This window comes from Pinus tabuliformis, chromosome 1_2 (assembly GCF_031772625.1).
Source record: "Pinus tabuliformis cultivar Carrire ecotype Pingquan chromosome 1_2, CPIR1, whole genome shotgun sequence".
NCBI classification, from domain to species: domain Eukaryota; kingdom Viridiplantae; phylum Streptophyta; class Pinopsida; order Pinales; family Pinaceae; genus Pinus; species Pinus tabuliformis.
The window spans coordinates 371,451,281-371,473,584 of record NC_142298.1 but is presented as its reverse complement, the minus strand read 5'-3'; positions in this window follow the sequence as shown (position 1 = coordinate 371,473,584).

Here is a 22,304-nt window from a genome sequence, read left to right as displayed (position 1 = left end):
GAGAGTCTGGAAAACGAGAGAGAGTTGTAGCTCTCTGCAGGTTGCAGCCTGCGTGCTGGTAAAGGACTGCACCAGTACAAAATCATTGTAAAAAGAATTTCTTGAAAGAAGATAGAGACATATTGCAGCAGGTGGTTTTTCTCCCGCATTGGGTTTCCACCTTACATCTTGTGTTCTTTGGTGTGACTGTCTATTTTCTTTATTCATGCTCATTGTTTTATGGTACTGATATACAAGAATATTTCAAAAGAATCAAATAAGGAAGATTTGGTAAATTGCTAGATAATACTGATTCACCCCCCCTCTCAGTATTATTTCCAACAATTGGTATCAGAGCAGGTCCTTCTGAAAAGCTTGATCGCTTGAAGGTAGATCGTTCATCATGAGCAACTACGAGAGAGAAGCATCAATCAGGCCACCCGTCTTCGATGGGACAAACTTCAATTATTGGAAGGTAAGAGTTACTGCATATCTTCAATCTCTTGGTACAGAAGTTTGGAACATTGTAGAATCAGGCTATGCCTTTCCTTCAGCTACTCCTACAGATCCAGCTGAGAAAAAGTAGTATGAAACAAATGCAAAAGCAGTCAGTACTCTATTAGGAAGTATATCCCAAACAGAGTTCATGAAGGTCATGCACTTCAAATCAGCAAAAGAGATATGGGACAAAATGATCACTAGCTATGAAGGAGATGAACAGGTAAAAGAAGCTAAACTTCAAACTCTCAGGATTCAATATGAGACTCTCAAGATGTATAATGATGAAAGTGTGGCTAATTATTTTCTTCGGGTAGATGAGATTGTTAATTGTATGAAAAATTTGGGTGAAGAAATAAAAGAGACTATAGTAGTTCAAAAGATTCTAAGATCTTTATCCCCCAAGTTTGAATCTAAAGTATCTGCAGTAGAGGAAAAGGAAAATCTTCGTGTTCTCACTATGTCTCAGCTACATGGAATTCTAACTGCTTATGAAATGAGAAAGGGAGGTCCATCAGACAGAAGGGAAGCTGCTTTTAAAGCATCAGGCAAAGAAGATCACTATGAAGCAAGTCATGTTCCAGAAGAAGAGGAAGAAGAATCAAATTTTGTCAGAAATCTTCAAAGGGGTTCTGGAAGGTTCAGAGGTAAGCTACCTTTCAAATGCTTTGCTTGTGGAAGAGTAGGTCATTATGCTGCAAAATGCTCTTATAAGGATAAAGGAAAGGAACCAGTTAGATGGAACAAGAAACAGAGTGCAAATAAGAAAAGCTACTACACCCATGAAGATAGTGATGGCTTATCAAACAGTGATGAAGATGAACAAGGTAACAAATACAGATTGTTAATGGCATTTGAAGATGATGATTATGAGGATGCTGTAGATGTGGATAACCTTTATGATGAAATTACTAGACTCAAGAGATGTATAGAAGAAAAGAACATGATTATTGATACTCTACAATTTCAAATTGATGAAAAGGAAAAACATCTTGAAAAATTAGAAGGTGAAATTGTTGGTCTTAGAAAAGAAATTGAGAAAACAAAAACTATCAATCTCAAGTTTGTCAAAGGATCTGAAACTTTGAATGAGATTATCAGTGTGCAGCGGTCTCCACTAAATAAGACAGGTCTGGGCTATAATGGAGAAACTTCTCAAGCATCCACTTCAAAAAGTTATCTTGATGCAGCAAGAAGAAATGAGCAAGAGCACAAGGAAGATCATCAGGTAAAGCAGGGACAAACGTCAAACAAAAACTATCAGGGGCAATCCAGCTTAAGGGTGAACAAAAGCCACAACCAGCCACAGGTAAAATCTTCCCAATTTGGTTCAAGAATAGATGAAAATAGAAATTACAATCAGTTGGCTGGTAGACTCAATAATCGCAGAAGCTTCTTCAATGGACAATGCTTTTCTTGCCATAACTTTGGTCACAAAGCAGCTCAATGTGTTGCGTATAAAACAATCATGACTAGGGAAGCTCAAAAACAAAGAAGTATGACAGGGATTACAAAAAGGACCTATAACAACTTTTCAGCTCTTGAAAATGAAGTTGAATGCTCTATTTGCAATAATTTTGGACATGAAGACTTTGAATGCAGAAGCAGGTTTCCGGAAAGAAAGGTACAAGAACAAAAAAAAGAACAAGCCTCAGGCACCAAAACATGGAAAATAAAGGAACCTCAAACAGAAAGATGTGGGATAGCATTCTATGCAGAAGGACAAGAAAATCTATGGTACATTGACAGTGGATGTTCAAAGCATATGACAGGTGATAAAGAAAAACTTGAATCTTATTCTAATTTAGAAAAGGGAAAGAAAGTCTCTTTTGGAAATGATACTCCTGCAACTATAAAAGGAAAAGGTATTGCTCCTTTAAAAGAAGATGTTAAGGCTGGAAATGTTTTGTTTGTTGATGGACTAAAGCATAATCTTCTAAGTGTAAGCCAAATGTGTGATCAAAGAACCGAGGTTATATTCAGATCAAATGGATGTCTTGTTCGTGATTTTGATACAGGTAAAACAGTTCTCAAAGGAAAAAGAACTCCAAATAATCTATACATATTTGATGAAGGACAACAACAATGCTATCTAAGCAAGGATGAAGAGCACTGGTTATGGCATCGAAGGTTGGGACATCTAAGCTTCTCACAAATAAGGAAAGCTTGCAAATATCAGGCAGTTCGCGATCTTCCAGATATCAAAATTCCTGACAACACCATATGCAGATCATGTCAGTTTGGAAAACAAACCAGAACTAACTTTCCAGAGAAAGAAGGATCAGCCAGCATGCCTCTTGAGCTAGTACATACAGATGTATGTGGACCATTCAGAAAAAGAACACCTAGAGGAGAGGAATACTTGATATTATTTATTGACGATTTCTCCAGGTTTGTTTGGTTAGGACTTATGAAGCACAAAGATGAAGCTTTCGAAAAATTCAAATCCTTCAAAGCTTTGGTTGAAAATGAATCAGGTCACAAAATTAAGTGCCTCAGATCCGACAGAGGTGGAGAATTTACTTCAAATGAATTTTTCGATTTCTGTGATGAACATGGGATAAGGAGAGAATTTTCTACAGCTAGAACTCCTCAGCAAAATGGAGTAGTGGAAAGAATGAATAGAACAATTTAGCAAATGGCTCGTGCTATGCTTGATGAATCAGGAACTCCTGCAACCTTCTGGGGTGAAGCTGCACATGCGGCATTTATTATTCTCAACAAGACAAATGTCCGAGTGAACAGCACTCAAACTCCTCATGAGCTCTGGAGTGGTAAAACTCCTTCGGTAAAGCACTTCAAAATCTTTGGGAGCAAATGCTATATCAAGAATACTGAGGAGCAGCTTGGCAAACTTGATCCTAGAGCAGATGAAGGAATTCTTCTTGGCTACTCTCCACATAGCAAAGCATACAAATGCTACAATAAAAGACTTGGCAGAATTGTTGACAGCATTGATGTAGTGGTTGATGAGAAAGGATACATTCCTAGGCAAATACATCGTGAAGACATTGAAGAAGATGAAAGCTACCCTCAAAGACAGAATGATGAAGAAGAAGAACCGCAAGAACAATCTCAAGACGGACCTCACGAAGAAGCAGAAGAAAGAACAAGAATAGAAGAAAAGACTCCATCCAGATATGTTCAAAAGAACCATCCAGAATCTCAGATCATGGGACAAAAAGAAGCAGGTATACAAACTAGAAGAACAGTTGCAGAAGCTTCAAGTTATTTGGCATTACTCTCCTCTACTGAACCACAAAATGTGAAAGAGGCATGCAAAGATGAATGTTGGGTGAAAGCAATGGATGAAGAACTTGAGCAAATCGAAAAGAACAACACTTGGGAGCTGGTTCCTAGACCAAAGGATAAGAATGTTATCGGAACAAAATGGGTTTTCAAAAATAAATTGAATGAAAATGGAGAAGTAATTAGAAACAAAGCCAGACTTGTTTGTAAAGGGTATGCACAGCAAGAAGGAATAGACTTTGAAGAAACTTTTGCTCCTGTTGCAAGACTTGAGGCCATTCGAATGTTTCTTGCTCTCTCAAGTTGTCAGAACTTCAAATTATTTCAAATGGATGTGAAATCAGCCTTTCTGAATGGAGACTTGGATGAAGAAGTGTACATTGAACAGCCAGATGGTTTCATTCTTGGAAACGATCCAAATCTTGTATGCCGATTAAAAAAGGCTCTCTATGGTCTCAAACAAGCTCCAAGGGCTTGGTACTACCGGTTGGACAAATATCTTCATCAACAAGGTTTTTCAAAAGGTTCAGCAGATAGCAATCTTTATATAAAAGTTGAAAATGACAAATTACTAATACTTGTTGTGTATGTAGATGACATTATTTTTGGCAGTAATGAAGAAGCTATGAGTCAAAGCTTTGCCTCGGTCATGCAGAAAGAATTTGAGATGTCCTTGCTAGGAGAACTGACATACTTCCTTGGTTTGCAAATCCAACAAAAGAAAGGAGGAATCCTTTTATCTCAAACCAAGTATCTCAAGCAGATTTTGAAGAAATATGGCATGGAAGATGCAAAACCAGTATGTACACCCATGGTCACAGGATGTAGTCTCAGTGCAAATGATGAATCTGCAGCAGTACATCAACCAACCTACAGATCTATGATTGGAAGTCTACTATATTTGACAGGTACCCGACCAGACATCATGCATGTAGTTGGAATAGTTGGAAGATTTCAGGCAAATCCAAAGGAGACTCATCTTCAAGCAGTGAAGAGAATCTTCAAATATCTTCAAGGGACTCAAAATTATGGCCTATGGTATCCTAGAGATACAGATCTCACTCTTCATGCTTATACAGATGCAGATTGGGCCGGAAGCGTGGATGACAGGAAAAGCACAAGTGGTGGTGCATTCTTTATGGGTTCCAGACTGGTATCTTGGTTCAGCAAGAAACAGAGTTCAATTGCCTTGTCTACAGCTGAAGCGGAATATGTTGCTGCCGCATCTTGTTGCACCCAACTTCTTTGGATGATGCAGACTTTGCAGGATTATCAAATCAGTTGTACACCTCCTATTCCTATCTTATGTGACAACACAAGTGCAATCAGCATCTCAAAGAATCCGGTTATGCATTCAAAAACCAAGCACATACCAATCAAGTACCATTTTCTCCGGGAACAAGTACTTGAACAGAAGGTCAAGTTGGAGTATGTTCCTTCTAAGGAACAAGTTGCTGATATTTTCACCAAACCGTTGCCCAGGGACACTTTTGAATACCTCAGGCAAAAGCTGGGGGTTGTTGATGCATCATCTCACTGTTGATCATCTTCCTATTGATGGTATAGGCTCAGGGGGAGCACATAATGCATTGTTGGCATTATGGAGAAGGAGATCTTGGAAATAGCTGCAATATGTCTCTGTCTCCTCCATGATGGATTTTTGGTTACAGATCTGGAGAAGCATGAGCATAGGGGGAGCATACCCTTTGCCCTTGATGTCAAAGGGGGAGAATGATGACGCTGAAGATTATGTGGTTGCCATCAAGTCCAAAGGGGGAGTTTGTTGGCATTATGATTCAGGTGTTGTCCTTGATGGCAAACTCATTCAGGTGGTAAATCAAGAAGGACGCAGGAAATATGTTCAGCAAGTGCGTCCCCGCAGGTATACCATACAGAACCCGCGTCCAGGGACGCAGGCCAGCCGTTCAGGAGGTGCGTCCGCCCAGTGCACACATTTCAAGGCAGAGAAAAGCACGTGGGGGTTTCTTGTGTGGTATCTAGCCGACGGTTTTTGTGTTTCTATGGTGTCGGCTCGTGGTATTGTTCCACGCTTTGGGGAGAAGCTTGCCTATATAAAGCAAAGGAGTTCATTTGGATTGAGCATCATCTTGGTTGAATATCTCTTGGTGAGATCTAGTCCAAATCTATAAGGGCGAATCTTCTAATGGACTACGATCTATATGGCGCATGATCAGATCTGTGGATCTGAGTGTTTGGGTTGGTTCTGAAGTCCTCTTATCTTCTATATCTGAAGGGACGCAGATTCAGTGAAGGGAAAGTGCGCCGGGACGCAGTACAGTAAAGGCTCAGGTGCGTCTCTGAGGCAAAGGGCGCGGCGCGACTGTGGTATTGGGTGCGTCTCTAAAGCGAAAGACGCGGCGCAATAGTGTTTCTGTGTGCATCGGTCGCAGAAAAGCAAAGAGGAACAGTGCGTCTGCACGCAGAACAGCATAAGGTACACTGCGTCCAGTCGCAGGCCACAGAAAGAAAATATGCGTCCCTGTCTTAAGATGATCTGTTGACTGTATATTTCTGTTCATAAGGTGTTCTGGGTTGTTTCTGTAATTACTGATCTGATATCTGTCGTAGACTGTATCTGTTGTATACTTGTTGATCATTTGATTCTTCATGAAAAGAAGTAGGGGGTTGTAGCTCCCTTCCAGGAGAGTCTGGAAAACGAGAGAGAGTTGTAGCTCTCTGCAGGTTGCAGCCTGCGTGCTGGTAAAGGACTGCACCAGTACAAAATCATTGTAAAAAGAATTTCTTGAAAGAAGATAGAGACATATTGCAGCAGGTGGTTTTTCTCCCGCATTGGGTTTCCACCTTACATCTTGTGTTCTTTGGTGTGACTGTCTATTTTCTTTATTCATGCTCATTGTTTTATGGTACTGATATACAAGAATATTTCAAAAGAATCAAATAAGGAAGATTTGGTAAATTGCTAGATAATACTGATTCACCCCCCCTCTCAGTATTATTTCCAACATCCTTCGACGAAGAAAATTAAGTATGAAATAAAACTTTCATTTACTCTAATATTGAAATATGCCACAATATAATGAGCAGATTCAAGTGCTTTACCTTTCCTTAGATATGGTGTTTTACCTTTCTCTTCATTTCTTTCATTCTAGATTATGTCCCAAGAGAGGTTTCATATGGATGAATCATGTCCATTCCTACTAATGAATGCAATGGAGATCAACTCTTCCTCCTTGATAACATTTCCCCCTCCTGCCTTTGTTATTCTTATTCTCACATCCTCTTCTACCACCTCTTCCTCTAGTAGAATCTTTTGTCTAATTCTTCTCTTTCAATGCAAGGCACACATCTTCTTCAAAAGATTGAGAATCTATATTCCTCTTCCCAAAATCTCTCTTTCTACAAAATTCTCTACAAGAGTGTCAAAAGTAATATCCTTAAGTTGGGAACTAGCTTGTAAGGATTCAAGATAGTGAAAATATGTGGGAGATAGTGCCTTAATGAAAGTTGGAAGAGGAATGTCAATTTTAAATTTGGTGGCTTCTATATCATGCATGATATCTCTAATTTTAGAGGCTAGGGAAAAAATATCATCATCCTTCAACTCGAAGTTGAAGGGTTTAATCACCATCTAGAGTACCTTGAGCTCTAAGTGTGAGTCATATAAATCCTTAAACTTATTTAAATGATTAAAAGAATTGGTAATTTGAGTTATGTGGTGACTTGCCTCTTCATTTACGGATGTAACAATCAAGGCATATGCCATATTGTTCTTTTTATCCCATACAATGAGCTCTTTGTTTGATGTGGGATTTGTAAGTGAATTTCCACGTTCTCCTTCACATACACCTTTCCATATGTCATTAAAGATAATCATGTGCTTGATATTTTTATACCATTTATGGTATTTATTGTTTCCAATGAGAACTACTCCAATAATGGATATGAGGGAATGCATTTTAACATTTTTTTGAGCTAAGGCTAGAAAAAAGATAATGTATCCCTACAAGCTGTAGAGGCCCATCATATAACTTTGTCTCCAATTCTCATTAAAATTAGTAAAAATAACCCAAAAAAAACACTAGAGTTGATATATTATATTTGACATCCAATATAGAGAAACTTTTATTCTGACTGAAGTATAAGGAAGCTTCACAAACTATGTGTGTTAGGGTGACTTGTTCTACCCCTCTCTCAATCTCGAGCAACAACTAATGATCTCTATTAATTATACCAACTCGCATATATTAACTGACATTTATAAACGACATTGGAATGGTTTACATATATAAACCAACTCACTATAAAAACTTGCATATAACCACTCATATATAAACCAACTTGTTGGAGCAACTCATATCTAGATGATAGAAGTGTTAATAACTTGGTGATGGAGTTAGTGGTAGATGGTTTTTGTGCCGTAGAGAGTCTACTCGTGAACAAACATTTGAGGCTAGGGATTTCCCTAGATTTTTTTTTGTTGTTTACTGATGAAAAATGATTTAGTTGATTCTTGTCTTTCAAATCCTGGGAGGCCAAACCATATCTAGAAAATTTCTAGTGGGAGGTTTCATAGTAGTGCTCAATGGATCATTCAATGAGAAGGAGACGAACTACGAGTTTTGACTTCCAAATAAGTGCATCAGAGTAACAAATGGGAGTGACATGGAAATCGCACATTAAAGTAACAAGAGAGACATGCACATAAATAATGGGTACTCACAAAAAAATAATTAAACACTTAACACATCCCTTTATCTAGGTTTTCCAATATGGGTAGATTCTACAAGATTTCTATCTCTCAAAGCTGCAATTTAGGCCAAAGGAGTTACACCAAATTAGTATAGCATTAGGATACCTATAGACAGGAACATAATGACAAGTATAATGCACAAGTTCTAACAAGAATATAGGGAAGAGTTGAGAGGGAGAGGGATGCACCAAACATTGAGTAAGGAGCTACCAAGTGGGACAAAAATTAGGGGAAAAATGCTTTAATACTATGTCAGAACAAGAAGGATGGTAACTTGTGAATGATGCATTCCATTAGTAAAAATGTATTTAAGTAAAAATGGATGGTGAAAATTGGGATTCACACTCTCGACTCTCTTTATATTCTATTATATTTACATATTTACATGTTTTTATCCAAACCCATAGGTTTAAATGTTAACAACACTCAATCAAATCTGGTGTTGGAGAACAAGTTTGCATGCAAAAATTTGAGCTAAAGTTTCCCCTATTATTGAAATAAATATTATTAAGAGGATCACAAACTGACCATTCATGTATAAATAAAAACTTTTAATGTACAAAGATGTTAATATGACATTATTTGTTCATGATTGTCATGTAAATTACTTAAATTTGTCTATAGCTCACTATGTGGACGACCACTCACCTAAAAAAATTAAACCTTTCCTTCGAGATTTATGGGAGGTAATTATACATTTTCTTTACTTTACACCAAAGTAATGATTATATCAAAAAAAGGAGGTGCATGTGTAGAATGATCCTTCCAATTAAAAGAATTGTATTAATTCATTGCAACACCTTAAACATTTGTGTGTAGAATAGCTTAGTGCATGTAGATTTACTATGCTAAGCTCACGAGTAATATCTGTAATCACGTACCCTAGATGGGTATAGGTACAGGAATTGAAGCTCACAACTACACTATGTGACTACTAGAGCCACATAATGCAAAACATTTATCAAGAAAGTAGTTTGAAAGTGTTTTTGCATCATGTTGATTCAACAGGTTCATTGTGTGGAGTGTGAAGCTTGAGAGGAAGTTTTCTTGGTGCATATTGCAGAGGTGCAGAGCTCCACACAATGAAAGCTTCGTCTACACCACTACACAATGAACTTCTTCTATACTCCTCCATACCTCCCTTCTCCATACACGCATTGGCGTTGCTGATTTTACATTATTGTATATTATTTTCCATCTGCGTTTATGTGTGTTACATGAACCTTTAATGAAATTTTTGAAAATGGCCTTGCAAGGGAATTATGAATTATTTTTCGTAAGCATCCCTTTATGCTTACCATGTGGAAAAAGGTCCTTCTCATTTTTATTTCATATGAATTATTTGTCATTGGTGTTGTGTCTAAGTTTGTTAGATTCAAAGACATTTTATACAATTTAATATATTCCACTACTTTTCTTCAGTGTGAAGATTGAATCCCACCAAGCCTAGACTCTATAAGAGTAATTTGTAGTGTAGTATTTAATGTGAAGGAAAAGCGTTTTATAAAATCAGAGATGTAGAAACAAGTTATTAAAAAATATAGATTTTTTTTTTGAGAAATATAAATGATTATTTTAATGAATAGATCGCAACCACTTAATCAATCATCGCTCATGCATAGTGTCATTGGAAAATACTAGGATACCTGAAGACCTTCAATTTCTACGATAAATGAGCATATGATTCGACCTTCCATTTTCATGATGAAGGTTATAATTTTTCACATCAATTTTTCACTGAAACAAATAATATAAACCATTTAAATCCACACTTCAAATAATCTCCAAAGTATTAAAATGTTTAGAGCCTTTTCATTTAAACAGAACTTGACAAAATATAATTCCTCTACACATGTACACTCTGCAATATTTATCAACCTTATGGAGATAAAGGGAGTGCGAGAGAAATTTTCTGTGGGGAATGCATGTGTGGATCAAGAGACACAAACTTCCCACACACCCTTTCTCCGACGCGCTCCCACCTTCGAGGATTTTCTTAATCATGGATTATCACAATTGCATACCGAATTGAACCCCACTATGTTCTTACCAAACGAATACCTAAATATGAAGTGAGAGATAACCTATGATTATATATATATATATATATATATAGCATGCTCTTTATAATTTATATGGAAAAGTAAATGTATTAACTATTATTTATTATGACCTCTATCATTGTTTATAGCTTTTTGGAATAGATGAATGTCGTAAATGTTAAAGCTCTTATGCTTGAGTCCTATTTTATTTCTCCTTGAATATCTAAATTCCAAGCATCTAGTGTGACTTGGATTTATTTTAAGATGGTTTCGTCACCCTTTTCTTGAAAAATGTGCATGGTCATGTTTTTTATAACTTTTACAACTAGCCTCTTATGAAGCTTTTTTAAAGGAAATTGATGATGTAAAGAATGACATGACTATAGGATTCAAACATTATTGGTGTGGGAGGTTTTATTGGTGGATGAGTGGTACCCAGTGCAAAATATTATTATCATGCATTTTAAATTTGGGAATGATAAGTTCTCAATGTATTATAATAACTTGGAGTTGATCACTTAGAGACAATCATTATAGACTAATGAATATCTAGAATGAATCATGCCATCTTTGTTAGTTTATACAACCTAAATATATGTTTTCTAGTTGCACCCTACATGTGAATATCAAATTTCCACACTTATAGTAAAAAGCAAAACCGACAACATGATAGTGACCCAAGTTGCCTCATCATGCTAGGTGAGGTGGAACTACAAGTAAAATACCTTCCAGATGAGTTTTTTGCGGAAGGCCCTATAAAAATAGCCCAAAAATAAATGTGTAGAGAAGGTAACTAGCAAAGGTGGTGGAGAGGATGTTTTTTCAACGGCGTGTTTAGAATATATAAACACACCGATGGTTTACTACCCATACAAGCACAAGTGTTGCAAATAACATGGTGCACCTTCGAAAATTTATTTTTATAAAATAAAAAAACATGGTGCGCTAAATAACGTAATGCAACGGTGCTTGAAAATTCGATAGCACCGGTTCCCTTCACATAGTAAAATGTACTAGTAAGGAGCCTTGCTATAATTTTAAATTTTAGAGAAATGTGGTGCTATTTTCCAATGAAGCCTCTGTGTGGTATGCCTAAAAAAACGCCCTGGTGCATCTTCTAAACAGAACCTCTAGGCACTTTTTAAATTCTAAAGAAATAACAGTGCTATAGTAAGAACACAACAATGATGTGGTACCTATAGATAAATGCCTCGGGGGTCCTCTCAGGAAAAGCATCGTGATATTTTTTAATTAAAAAAATGTGGTTCTTTTGGATACATCCTAAATCGGTGCATTTCCCCAAACCCAGTAGAGGAGGGTTAAATAAAAAAACCCTCCTGGCCATAATTTTCACTTTTACAATCTATAGTGTAGGAGAGCTCTAAAGCACCCGTGCCACTCTTTCCACATGAATGTGCCTTGGCGTCAGTGCTTCTCTTCCTCACCATCCTTAACATATCCTCACCATCCTTAATCACATGATCAACATATTTAACATACTTCTTAAGCAATGAAACACGGAAACCATCATGGAATTTCATTGTTAGAGGTAATGCAATTCGATAGGCTATTGGCCTAATCCTTTCAAGAATCTTGAAAGGTCCACAAAACCAGGGTTCCAACTTGGCACATGATCTAATACACAATGATCTATTCTTTAGATTGATGTGAAAGTACACATTCTCCGCAACCTGAAACTTCTTAAACAACTAGTTTTGATTTGCATAGCTCTTCTTCCTATCCTTTACTGCTTTCAGATTCCTCTTGATTACCTGAATTTCCTATTCCATTTCTACTAACATGTTTGGTCCAATCAACAACCTATTAACTTGATCACTCCAACTAATAGGAGTATTCCAACTCCACCCCAGGGAGAATTTTAAGGATGGAAAATTATCTTAAAGTTTAAAAACATTGGCACATCTCACTAGTCCTTAATATGAAAATATTAAAAATTTATTTATATATTTGTAAAATTATTCAAATTTATAATGCTTTTATATATAGTATCTATATAATTTTGGCGATTTTAAAGGTAAAAGAATTTTATATTGTAAAATTTGGACAAATCATTTTTCTAGAAAAGTCATGGAAAACTAGCCGACCTACGAATATTAGCCCCTACAATTTTCCATGCTCCACCCATAAAATGCTTCAAACAAACTCATCCTCAAACATTCTTAATAGCCATTGTTGTAAGAAAAATCTAGCAGTAGAAGGTACTCTTCCCACTTATGTTGTTGATGCATCACGTACATCCTCAACATGTCCTCTAATATCCTATTGAACCTCTTTGTATGTCCATCTACCTACAGATGATAAGTTGTGGCCAAAGCTTTACCTAATCCTGCGAGAAATGCCTTCCAAAACTTGGAAGTGAACTTCACATCCCTATCTGACACAATCTTCCATGGAACACCATACAATCAGACCATGTTTCTGATGAACACCCATACTACATCATTTTCTGAGTGTGTATACTTCACTGGAATGAAGTGTGCCACCTTCATCAACCTGTCCACAACAACCATGATGGAATCATTCTTCCTAGATGTCCTTGGAAAACATTTTATAAAGTCCATGGAAATGACCTCTCATTTCTACTTTGGAATCAGAATCAGTTGTAGCAATCCACCTGGATGCTTACACTCCTCCTCCACCTGCTAACAATCCAAGAATCTAACCATGAACCCTTCCACATCTCTCTTCAAATTCAGCCAATAGTAAAACTTCTTCAATGATGTCCATGTCTTCTAATATCCTAGGTTACTTGAATATGGCTTCACATGACACTCCCTCAAGATCACCTTCTTGAGTTTACTACTATCTGACACATATATCATGTCTCTAAGCCTAACCAATCCATCTACCATGAGACAATAGTCCACATCTTGTGCACACCCACCTACACCTGTACCGTTACACCTACATGTACTTGTACCTTTACTCTACCATAATCTGTGCCTTAGCTCCATATAACTGACATCCTACTTAACTACCTTCAAGATTCTATCATGTAGATTTGTCCCATATGAGCTTGTAACCACTATATGCTTCACCTATACCCTCCTGCTAAGAGAATATTCAACCATGTTCTCAATACCTTTAATATACCTGACCTCAAAGTCAAACTCACTAATCGTGGCCAACCAACTAGCTTTCCAGGCATTCATATTCAATTTGTCAAATAAATACCACAATCCACTATGATCACTCATAACTACAAATTATTTGCCGAGAAGATAGTGCCTCCACATCTTAAATGCATGAATGATCATTGAAACTTCAAGATCATGTGTTAGATAATTCTTCTCATGATCATTTAGTTTCTGTGACTCGTACCACACTACATGTCCTTCCTACATAAGGACTCCACCAAGCCCTCCCTTGCAAGCGTCTGTACCTACCACAAACTCTTTCTTTGGATCTTTGATCTTTAATACTAGAGCATGTGTCAATATATGCTTTAACTACTCAAAACTTGATGCACATTCCTCATTCCATTCAAACTTCTTATCTTTCCTTTGTAATGACGTGACGTGATATGCAATCTGTGAGAAGTTCTTGATGAACCTGTTGTAATACCCTTCTAACCCAATGAAAGATCTCACCTCATCAAAATTCCTAGGAGTTTCCCACTCCATGATAGCCCTTACATTTCCTGGACCCACTGCTATGCCTTCCTTGGAAATCAAATGTTCCAAGTAATGCACCCCAGTTTGAAAGAAACTACACTTGTTGAGCTTAGCATACAATTGATGCTCTCTCAAAAGTCTCAATACTATTGCTAAGTGTTCGACATGCTCTACTTTATTTTTAGAATATACCAATATATCATCAATGAACACAATAGATAAACTTGTCTATATAAGGACACAACACACTATTCATCAATCACAGAAAAGTAGTTGGAGAATTAGTTAAATGAAATGAAAACTACAATAAACTCATAATGTCCATATGTTATGCAACCATCTCACAAAATAGAAGAAAAGATAGATCACCAACTCCAAAATCAGTGTCTTCAAGGGGGAAACCTCATTTACATTAAACAAATGAAAAATTCTTGGATGAACTAAATGACAAGGCCTCCTTTCTATATATAGGAGCCTAAGGGGTCCCAATACAATCAAAGCCTACATAAAAATAATATTGCAGGGGCACAACAATAACAGTAGTTGGCTTCTATGGGGCACAATAATAACAACATGGGGACTATATGGGCACAATAATCTAATAAGGGGGTTGCACTAATAACAGTAATGGGTTACACTATTAGTATAGGGACCTAACATGCCCCTCTCCTTCAAAAAGTGGTGTCCTCAATGCTTGAATAGTTCTGGATTTTTTTGTGTAAAATTCTCATCCTCCCATGTGGAATCTTCAACAGGTAAGTTCTTCCACTTAATGAGATACTCTGAAATTGATCGATTTTGTAGCTATCGATTTCTTGTTTTTGTGATAGCTTCAGGTTCCAATATGATTCTCCCTTCCTCATCAAGTTCTAGCAATATTGTTTGGATTGGGATCTTATGCAAATTTTTAATGAGTGCCCACACTTCTTCGTCATTCTTCCATTCATCCCTTGCTTCATTTATCCAATCTGGTTGGATAATAGAAATGGCACAAAACGATGCTTCCACATCCTCATCCTTTCTTGAGAGTGCATCTGCAACAACATTTTTCTTCCCTTTCTCGTAGATTATTTCAAAGTGATAACCCAACATTTTTGTATCCATTATTATTTTCCTTCTGAAGATAATCTTTTTTCTAAAAATTATTTAAGACTATCATGATCCATTTATACCTTGAAGTATCTTCCCATTAGGTAGGGTCACCATTTCTTAATTGCATGTAGTATTGCCAACATTTCCTTTTCATAAATAGCTTTGTGTAAATACTTTCCTTTGATTGGATGACTTTCTAAAGAAATGGGTCTTTCTTCATGCATTAAAACAACACCAATTCCATTTCCCAAGGTATCACATTCAACAACAAAGGTTTTTTTGAAGTCCAATGTAGCTAAGACCAATGCTTGGCAAATTGCCTCTTTAAAATGTTCAAAGACCTTCTTTGCTTCTGGAGTCCATGAAAATGCATCTTTCTTCAATAATGTTGTTAGATGTGTTGCTATTCTCCCATAATTCTTAACAAACTTGCGATAATACCTTGTCAACACGAGAAATCATCTTAGATGATTTATGGATGTGGGGATTTTCTATTCGCTAGTGGCCTTAATTTTGTTATGGTCTACCTTAACACCTTCATGAGATACAATATGACCTAGATAATCAATCTCTTGTACTCCAAAGAAACATTTTGAGCTTCTTGCATATAATTGTTTCTCCTCCAATAGTTTGAGCACCCTGTCAACATGTTGAACATGATCCTTCCAAGACTTGTCGTAGATTAGTAGATCATCAAAAAGTACTAACACAAATCTTCTAAGGGAAGGTTTGAAAATGGAATTCATCAAACCTTGAAGTGTAGAAGGTGCATTGGTAAGGCCAAAATGCATGACCAAACATTCATAATGAGCCCCATGAGTTCTAAATGTTTGTTTCAGAATGTCTTTAGTCTTCATTCTGATTTGATCATATCTTGAACGAAGATCCAACTTGATGAAGTAAATTGATCCATGCAATTCATCCAATAATTCATCAATGATAGGAATTATAAATTTATCTTCAATAGTGAGCTCGTTTATCTCGCTATAATCCGGAAACATGTGCCATGATCCATCCTTCTTATGCATCGATACTACTGGAGCATAGAAATAACTTTGACTAGGTTGAATTATACTAGCCTCTAGCATCTATGCAACCATACGTTTAATTTCACTTTTTGAGCATAGGGATATCTGTAAGTCCTGATGTTTGGAGGAACACTTCCTGGAATCAAATGAATAGTATGATCATGATCACGAATAGGTCGAAGGCCTTTGGTAGTCTCAAATACCTTATAATGATTGTCCAAGGCTTTTTGGAGATTTGGAGAAATAGATGTTTTTGATGTGGGATCCTATAGCGAACATAATTGTACAATTATGCCTTGTTCTTTCTTTAGAAGCTTTGTCATTCTGTTAGAGCTAATTATATTTCTTGGTTTCCCTATGATACCCCTTAATTCAACTTCCTTTCCTTCCAAAACAAAATTCATGAAAAGTTCTGGAAAATTAAAAGCTATCATACCAAAAGATTGTAGCCATTGGACTCCTAGTACAACATCAGCACCACCCATTAGAATTGAAAGCATTGGGATATTCAATACATATTCTCCCATGGATAGCTTGATATTATGGCACTTTCGAGAGTAATTTATCGTTCCTCCACTTGAAACCATGACTTGACACCCTAGTGCTAGATATAGGAAGAAATTCGATTCCTTGGCTATATTAGAATGAATAAAATTATGGGTACTACCCGAATCAACCAACACTATTACATTTTTCTTCTTCATATGTCCTTCTATATTTATAGTTTGAGGAGTTGTAATTCCAGCCAATGCATTAAAAGTTATGGTTGGATTCATTTATTATTTATCTAGGGTTTGTTCCTGGTGTATATCCTCTTCTTTTGATGTTTCTTGTTCCTTTTATTCCCCCTCTTCACAATCTATGTAAAATAATTTCTTCTCAGTTCACTTATGACCTTTAGTGTATTTTCCATCACAACTGTAACAAAACCATTTTTCTATTTTTTCTTCCAATTGTTGTGGTGTCAACCTTTTAGGTTGTGGAAGTCTAGGGACAACAAAACTTCCATATTTATAGTTGTGAGTGGTAGGCTTCCTTGTTGCCATAATTTTTCTTTCCATTTTTCTTGCCAACCCGAGTGCCTTCTCTAATGGATGAAGTTCCCAAAGGCGAAGCTCATGTTGGTTATTATCCTTTAAACTCTCTATGAACACATCAACCCTATGCTCCTCTAGAATATATTTTGCCCTTATATTCAATTTTTGGAAGTCCTCAATGTGCACCATCATTGAACCATTTTGGTTGATATTTATCAATTGGCTAAAAAAGGTGTTCCTTTTTGTATGCTCATAATGTGTTATCATTTCTTCTGTAAAAAGTACTCAAGTGAAAATTAGTTTACAAGAGAAAAGCCATTGATACCATACAAACTGATTTGGTTCCAAATATAAAGTAGCAATGCGTAGTTACGAGATCCTTGCCATCAAACTTCCTCATATCAATATTTGGAACATGGTGGGCCTTCAATCCAACATTACAGTCTATGAAATCATGATTAACATTTATTATCTTCTCATTATGAGTTTACTCTAGTACCTTCTTTCCATCAGGAAGCATTTCTTGCAGCAACTTTGCCAAACCTCCTTTCAAACCTTCCATGTCTTTCTTCAAATATTCAATTTTTACTTCTACACCATCCATCTTCGCTTCCACACATTTCTTTAAACCATCCATCTTAGCTTCCATGCCCTCTATCTTAACTTCCACACCTTTCTTTAAGCCATCCATCGTAGCTTCGACTATTTTTTGTGAGAGTTAATTTTGTTGCACTTCGTCTCTTAATTTTGATATATCATGTTGCATTTCTTCCTCTTCTTCATGAGTCATGCTAGAGCTTTCAGGTTGCTTACTAGGTGTTCCCATTTTCTTTCTTTGGGGCATCAATTAATGATAATTATGATTCACTATGCCCTTTGAATTCCTTCAACATAATCTTTCAAATCAAACTTATGCAAAATTTTAAAAAAGACTACACACATTTTTTTACTTTGTAGAATCTCGATATTAAATCTGGTGTATCTCTGTAACGGAAGATTTCCAAGGTCTAAAAGTTTTCCTTGTAGTAGCCCTCTGAGTCCTCCTTCTAACCCCACAATTCTAATCAATATTGGATTCTGCAAGGAAGAGTTATGTCAAATCTCCCACGATGACTTTATTATAGACCGGTTTAGTACAATGAACTTGTACGAAGTTCCACGTGTCATTGTTTCGACCTTAGGTCCTGAAACCCATACACAAAAAACTATAGGTCATCTAATTTCTATTACTTGTTACGAAATTTCAACCTAATTCTCAGAGAGAAGGTTATGATGATTTCCCCCAGGTCACCTGTTTGAGATATAATTTGGGAGCCTGCAAAATCCCTAACTTCCTTGGATCATATCTCCTAAAATAAAGTGAGACAAGATCTTAAATTCCTACCTAAGGTTCATTAAGAGTTCATCTCAAATGGGTTTTAATTTCAGCTTCTAAAATGTCATAGAAACAAAGTTATAGCGAACAATCCATGATGGTCAATTTGAAGCAGTGAAACCCTAGAATCTAGATCTCTGATACCAATTGTTATGCAACCAGCTCACAAAATAGAAGAAAAGATAGGTCAACGGATCCAAAATCAGCCTCTTCTAGGGGGGAGCTCCTTTACTGACTCCTAGTACAACATCAACACCACCCATTAGAATTGAAAGCATTGGGATATTCAATACATATTCAGCCATGGATAGCTAGATATTATGGCACTTTCGAGAGCAATTTATCGTTCCTCCACTTGAAACCATGACTTGACACTCTAGTGCTAGATATAGGAAGAAATTCGATTCCTTGGCTATATTAGAATGAATAAAATTATGGGTACTACCCGAATCAATCAACACTATTACATTTTTCTTCTTCATATGTCCTTCTATATTTATAGTTTGAGGAGTTGTAATTCCAGCCAATGCATTAAAAGGTATGGTCAGATTCATTTCTTATTTATCTAGGGTTTGTTCCTAGTGTATATCCTCTTCTTCTGATGTTTCTTGTTCCTTTTCTTCGTCCTCTTCACAATCTATGTAAAATAATTTCTTCTTAGTGCACTTATGACCTTTAGCATATTTTCCATCACAACTGTAACAAAACCATTTTTCTATTTTTTCTTCCAATTGTTGTGGTGTCAACCTTTTAGGTTGTGGAAGTCTAGGGACAACAACACTTCCATATTTATAGTTGTGAGAGGTAGGCTTCCTTGTTGCCATAATTTTTCTTTCCATTTTTCTTGCCAACCCGAGTGCCTTCTCTAATGAATGAAGTTCCCAAAGGTGAAGCTCATGTTGGATGTTATCCTTTAAACTCCCTATGAACACATCAATCCTATGCTCCTCTAGAGTATATTTTACCCTTATATTCATTTTTTGGAAGTCCTCAATGTGCACTTCAATTGGCTAAAAAATTTGTTCCTTTTTGTATCCCCATAATGTGTTATCATTTCTTCTGTAAAAATTACTCAAGTCAAAATTAGTTTACAAGAGAAAATCCATTGATACCATACAAACTGATTTGGTTCCAAATATAAAGTAGCAATGCGTAGTTATGAGATCTTTGCCATCAAACTTCCTCATATAAATATTTGGAGCATGGTGGGTCTTCAATCCAACATTAGAGTCTATGAAATCATGATTAACATTTATTCTCTTCTCATTATGAGTTTACTCTACTACCTTTTTGCCATCAGGAAGCATTTTTTGCAGCAACTTTGCCAAACCCCCTTTCAAACCTTCCATGTCTTTCTTCAAATATTCAATTTTTACTTCTACACCATCCATCTTCGATTCCACACATTTCTTTAAACCATCCGTCTTAGATTCCATGCCATCTATCTTAACTTCGACACCTTTCTTTAAACCATCCATCGTAGCTTCGACTACTTTTTGTGAGAGTTAATTTTGTTGCACTTCATCTCATAATTTTGATATATCATGTTGCATTTCTTCCTCTTCTTCATGAGTCATGCTAGAGATTTCAGGTTGCTTACTAGGTGTTTCCATTTTCTTTCTTTGGGGCATAAATTAATGATAATTATGATTCACTATGCCCTTTGAATTCCTTCAAACTAATCTTTCAAATCAAACATGTGCAAAATTTAAAAAAGACTACACACATTTTTTTACTTTGTAGGATGTCAATATTAAATCTGTTGTATCTCTATAACGGAAAATTTCCAAGGTCTAAAATTTTGCCTTGTAGTAGCCCTCTAAGTCCTCCTTCTAACCCCACAATTATAATCAAGACTTGATTCTCCAAGGAGGAGTTATGTCAAATCTCCCACGATGACTTGATTATAGACGGGTTTAGTACAACAAACTTGTACAAAGTTCCACGTGTCACTGTTTCGACCTTAGGTCCTAAAACCCATACACAAAAAACTATAGGTCATCTAATTTCTATTACTTGTTATGAAATATCAATCTAATTCTCAGAGAGAATGTTATGATGATTTCCCCTAGGTCACCTATTTGAGATATAATTCGGGAGCCTGCAAAATCCCTAACTTCCTTGGATCATATCTCCTAAAATAAAGTGAGACATGATCTCAAAATCCTACCTGAGGCTCATCAAGAGTTCATCTCAAATGGGCTTTAATTTTATCTTCTGAAATGTTGTAGAAACAAAGTTATAGCGAACAATCCACGATGGTCAGTTTGAAGCAGCGAAACCCTAGAATCTAGAGCTCTGATACTAATTGTTATGCAACCAGCTCACAAAATATAAGAAAAGGTAGGCCAACGGATCCAAAATCATCCTCGTCTAGGGGGGAACCTCCTTTACATTACACAAATGAACAATTCTTGGATGATACAAATGAGAAGACCTCCTTTCTATATATAGGAGTCTAAGGGGTCCCAATACAATCAGAGCCTACATAACAATAATATTGTAGGGCACAACAATAACAATATTGGGCTTCTATGGGGCATAATAATAACAACATGGGGACTATATGGGCACAATAATACAATAAGGGGGTTGCACTAATAACAATAAGGTGTTGCACTAGTAGTATAGGGACCTAACACCATAGCTAGTCCAGAAAGTTTCCTTATAAATGTCATCTTATTTAATGTGTACTTGATAATATCTGGATCTCAAATCAATTTAAGAAAACACTATTTCTCCCTTCAACTGATCAAGAAAACCATTAATCCTAGGCAATGAATACCTATTCCTGATGGTCACTTTGTTCAACTGCATGTGATAAATGCACAACCTAAGAGTGCCATCCTTCTTCTTCAAAAATAGTACCATTATACCCCATGTTGATAGACTTGGCCTAATGTATCCCTTGTCCAACATTTCCTTCAACTTCAACTTCAACTCTACCAACTCTGGTGTGCTCATCCTATAAGGTTGCTTAGATGGTGTTGCCCCTGGTACAAGCTCAATAGAAAATTCTACTTCCCTGCGAGGTGGTAACTTTGAAATATCTGTGGGAAATACATCCTTAAACTGTTGTAGAACTGGGGACCTGCTCAAAATATCTACATCCTCAACTTCCTTACCTTTATCACTGGAATTATGCATTATAAATAACACACACCCTTTCCTGTGACTACGCTTGGCTTGCATAGTTGTCACCATTCTCAATAATGTTTCTTTCTTCTTGCCCTGCAACACTCTTTTTTCCCCATTGTAATCCAGACACTCAATAACTTTGTCATAACAATCCACCTTGATCCTATGAAGATACAACCAATCCATACTGTCACATGGAATGAGTCGATCTTGAGAACAAGATAGACCTTCCTAGAATCTAAAGAAGACCTAATGACAAGCAAACCAACCAAACACTATCTTTCTCTAAATATGCTTTGGTCAATAATAGCAAACAAGTGTTTTTAGGGCCTACCTTAGGTCCAACGCAAGTTTATCGATGCCCTCGCTCCTTTGATCCAAATGAGCTCCTTTTCGCAAATCTGCAAACACAAACAAGGCAAACAAATTAAATAACACCTGAAAAGCCAATTGCATAAAACATATTTAACATGAAAGTCAAGGAGTCCATGAAACAAAT